Here is a 5,323-nt window from a genome sequence, read left to right on the forward strand (position 1 = left end):
GTGAGGTCATTTATGTGTTGACCCTACATACCTCATGCCAGAGCTTGTTGCCTGGACATTACAGCTGTGCAGCTGTTACAGCTGTAACAATACATGCTTTTCTTACCGTTATTTCTTCTCCCAGATCATTCTATCCTACAGACCACAGACAGTTAATCTTCCTCAAAGAGTATTTCTGCCACATCACTCTCCTTCTCAAAAACTTTTAGAGGCAAGTTCAAGGAGGAGTGTAGGTTCAAACATTCCTCTTTGTTATTTATGGTGCTGTACAATCTGTCTCCTCCACAACTAACTCCCACTCTTCCCCAAGTGAAGTTTCCATTTCATTCAATCTCTATATTTATTTCCACCTCCAGGCTTTTGCTCATGTCATCCCTCCCCCTTGAAATGACCTTGCTCTCTACCTAGCCTAGCCATCACTTACTCATGCATGAGAACATCACCCAAGTCCCATATCTGTGGCACTTCCACTGCCATGCCAGGTTACAATTATTTCTTTCTCTTAGGCCTTATAGCCTGTTGCCTCTACCTTTGTCATTTGCAACTAGTCACAAATGAATACACCATCCTGTAAGTTTCTGTAACTATTTTACCTAGGTTTGTCTTGTCTCTTGCAGGGAAAGCACAAGGTCTTCTGGGCAGACACCATGTGTTTTATCTCTTTTACATCACTCGTAGCTCTTAAGAAAATAGATCAAACCTGTTACCATCGAGTCAATTCCGACTCATAGTGACCCTGTAGAACAGAGTGGAACCGCCCCATACGGTTTCCAAAGGGCGCCTGGTGGATTCGAACTGCCGACCTTTTGGTTAGCAGCTGTAGCTTTGAGCCCCTATGCTAAAGCTCTTAGTTAAACGGTAAACTTCAGGGAAGCGAAAAGAAACTTTCAGGGGACTAGAACTGATCTGAGATTAAGCAATCTATTTTATAAGCAACAGTGACATCTAGTGGTTAGAAGTTTGCATGGCTCCTTTACAATGTAAATGTTATAGACTGAGTCCCGTTCCAGCGCATATAGATAAGCGCTGAACTACTAACTGGAAGGTTGATGGTCCAGACCCACCCAGAGGCACCTTGGAAGATAGGCCTGGAGACCTACTTCCAACAGTACACAGCCTTGAAAACTCCGGAGAAATTGTACTCTGCATACATGGGGTAGCCACGAGTCAAAATTGACTCAAGGCAACTAACAATGACAAATTATTTAATGAACCAAAATTATTCCCGTTATTTAGGCCTGCTTACGAAGGGATTAACTGCTCTGCAGCGCCCAGCGCCTTCCCACCCCCTTGTGATCCAATGGCTATGCTTCTTGCAAACCACAACTTCCCTTTCCCGTAGGAAGAGCACCAGGAGATTTCATGGAGATTATAAGATTTTTAATTTTCTGCTTCCTGTGAAGACCGAGGTTTATGTGAATAAATGTTTACTTTGGAAATAAAATGTGTAATTGAAGAAGAAACCGGAGAGGAAAAAGATGACAGCCAGAGCAGAAACTCCTTTCAAACCCAAATGATATAGAGGAAAGCTTGTGAACTTGGCCTCTGAGAGACTTGGGATCAAATGCCAGTTCTTCCCTTAAAAGCCACGTGGTAGCTGTGACAGAATAACAACTGTGGGACTCTTCCCAGAACTGAGTCTTCTCATCCCAAACAATAAAAATGGCATATACCTTGCCAGGCAGCTTTGAAAAAGATAAATAGAGTCATGTACATTCGAAGACTGGACCAGTAGGTAGTCTAGAAATGGCAGTTACTATTACTGTTCTAAATTTTACTGGAAATAATTTTACTCATTTTTCCGACTCGATTTTTTTAAAAACCAACAGCTGGTTTTTAAACTTGGGATCGCCAATGACTAACTCTGATTAAAATTACCTAATCTCTCATTATTGCAGATATTTTGACTGCAAAATGAAACAGTTTTGGAAAACTACCTTACATCTCTGGAAATGAAACGAAAATTCTAATCTACCGTACCAAAACCAAACCCGCTGCCGTCAAGTCGAGTCCGCGACTCATACTGACCCTATTGGACAGGGTAGAACTGCCCCATAGGGTTTCCAAGGAGCGGCTGGTGGGTTTGAACTGCGGAGCTTTCAGTTTGCAGTCAAAAGCTTAACCACTGCAGACATATCAAAATTAGAAGAGTAGTGAAAGGTTTAGAAGACCTGAAAGAAGAACTGAGGCAGGCCAAAATTATTTCTGTAAGTAGCACTTGAAAATTTGACCTTTTATATGCAAGGTAAAAATTGTGAAGACAATCTGTATTTGCATTTGTAGGGGGAAAATGTTCTAGGAATAAATATGTGAACAAATTTATCCCAAGAAAATATTCTTAAGTTTTTTGTTTTTTGGTTTTTTTTGTACTGATTTGTGTGGCCCTCCTGTGGGCAAAAAGTGAATAGCAGTCACCCTTTAAAAAATACATTTTTTAGAAAACGTTATCTGAGTCTTTTCAGTTTTATCTGAACCCCAAGGTAAAGTAAGAGTTTATTGCAAAAATTGAAAATTTTGCCTGCTCTTTGGAACTTTGCAAATATTTTTCTACTTAAGAAATGTTATATATGGTCGTTTATTTTCCAGTCAATTCCACAGATGAATCCCACAGTTAGACCTCAACTACATAACCCCACAGCTAGTATTAGAGCAAGTAGCAAAAACAGATGGTAATGTTTCTTTGGGAATTATAGAATTTCTGGGCTGGAAGAAATTTGCAACCCCTATTCCCATTTCCAGTTGACAATAGGGTAATAGGGGCAAATATTTCTCTCCCCATCGAGAACACACGCAGCTATTCTGCTCTCCCGTCTGAGTAGGAGAATAGAAACAGCAGAACATGGTCAGAAGACCTGGGTTTTAATTCTCACTTTTCAATACGTTGCTGGGGGTGTTGTAGTTGTTGTGTGCCATCGAGTGGATTCTGATTCATAACGACTCCATGTGACAAAATAGAACTGCCTCATAGGATTTCCTAGGCTGTAATCTTTATGGGAGCAGACCACCAGGTCTTCTGTTCCGTGGAGCCATTGACGCTCCTCCTTTGCAACTGTGAAGACCAAAAACGTCTCTAAACATGGCAAGGTGTCCTTTAGGGAACAAAATCACCTCCAGTGGCCTAAAGTGATGCAGCAAACAAGTAGAACATATGGTCAGACCTGGGTCTTCTGACTACAAACTAATATGCAGCCTATCACACCTGTGGTATATATATACATACATATATGCCAATTGCCGTGGAATCAATGCTGACTCATGGCAACCCCATGTGTGTCAGAACAAAACTGTGCTCCAAAGGCTTTTCAATGGCTGGTTTTTCGGAATTAGATTGCCAGGACTTTCTTCTGAGGCACCTCCAGGTAAACTGAAACCTCCAACCTTTCCGTTAGCAGCCAAGCACATTAACCTCTCATACACGAAGGGGTCCCTTACACCCCTGAAGCCTACCTAGAATCATAGAATTTTGGAGACCGAAGTGTCTAGTGATTATTTTAATGATGAGCAAAACAAAAACTAGAGATGTGAGCTGACTATCAGGAGAGGAAGACTGCAGTCCCGGTGAGTCTGGAAAGCAGGGCTAACACCCAGGGCCAAGGGGCTTCCCAGAGCTTGGACAGCATGGCCAAAGCCCAGAGTCAGAAGGCAGCATCATTGCCCAGATGGTTTCGGAGAACTCAGAATTATTTCTAACCCTTGAGATCTAATGAAACTTGCTCTACTGGGTTTTGGACTTGCTTGGTAGCCATGACCCTTTCTTTCCCTCTAATTTCTCCTATTTGGGACAGGAATGCCTATACTGTGCCTCCCCTGCTATTGTACTTTGGAAACAGATAACTTGTTTTCTAGGTTTCATGGGTCAATAGATTGAGAGGAATTTTGCCCCAGGGTGGAACAGACCCAGAGTCTCACTTATACTGGATTTAGATGATTCAGAAGGTGAGGTTTTAGGCCTAGAGTTGATGTGCAAATGAGAAAAGACTTTTAAGATGGTTTGCTAGGGTAAATGTATTTTGCACATGGGAAAGATATGAATTCAGGGCTGCCAAACAGTGGAATGTTATGGATTAAATTGAGTTCCCAGAAAATATGTGTTGGAATCGTAACCCCTATACTGGCGATGGAATCCTATCTGGGAATAGGGTTTCCTTGGTTACATTAATTAGCCCATATCAATGTAGGGTGTATCCTAAAACTAATCACTTTCAAGTTGTTAAAAGAGCAGATTAGACAAAGACATGAGCACAAATGGGGGTGGGGGTGGGGGTGGGGGTGGGGGGATATACACGTCACATGAAGATCGTCAAGAAACTGAGGAATGCTGGGGCTACAGAAGCTGAGAAAGATAAGGGTTTTCATCCAAAACTGACACAGAGAGAGCCTTCCCCTAGAGCTGATGACCTGAATTCAGACTTCTAGCCTCCTGAACTGTGAGAAGGTAAGTTTCTGTTCTTCAAAGCCACCCACGTCTGGCGTTTCTGTTACCGCAGCTCTAGGAAACCAAGACAATCCCTAACTTAGGATACTCAAGGAAGAAAACCAATCATTACTTCTGGCTGGCAAAACATACAGAGTTTGAGAACACAGATGTCAAATATTGCTGTTGAGCTTAATTTTTTCTTACTCTAAATTTAAGATATCATGATAATATTTAGTCTACTAAGGCTTAAAGCTATTATTTTAAAAAGTGCCCTTCAACTCCTAGAGAAGCGCTAGAAGAGTAACATATTACCTCAGAACAGAACTAATATTCATGACCAAGAAACTACCTGCCCACTCATGCTATAAACACACCTAATATATGAATTCAAGCATTTGTCCTGTTTTATGGTAACAGCACAAGAACATCCCCACTCCAATCCTATTAACTACTTAGTAAAATTTCTGTTAGTAAGCATATTATTAATTGAATATTCTTTACCAAAATTCAGAGGCTTTCTCAAGATAATATCTGTTTTTCTTTTTTAAGTAAGACTTAAATTCATTGAGACTGTGTTGGATGAATCGCTTCCTTATTCTTTAGGAAAAACTTGGTAATAATCCAAGTCCATTATGTCGGATCTGTGGTCTAAGGACATCTCTCTAATCTGTTTTTGGTATAAATAAAATACTGCAAGTCATGTAAGGAAAAGTAATTTTCCCTTGGTGGATTAGAAATGATTTCGGAAACCTTTATAAAACTCAAATGAGAAAGACATTGCTTCTAACAACTTGGCTACATTGTTCATTTACAGCCAGTGGTTCAGTCCTGTAATTTATTTACAGAAAAAGCTATTAACAAGCAAATGGCCCTCACATGGACTGGCTGATGTTTTCTTGCCTGGAG

The sequence above is a fragment of the Elephas maximus genome, chromosome 8 (assembly GCF_024166365.1).
Source record: "Elephas maximus indicus isolate mEleMax1 chromosome 8, mEleMax1 primary haplotype, whole genome shotgun sequence".
Lineage (NCBI taxonomy): Eukaryota > Metazoa > Chordata > Mammalia > Proboscidea > Elephantidae > Elephas > Elephas maximus.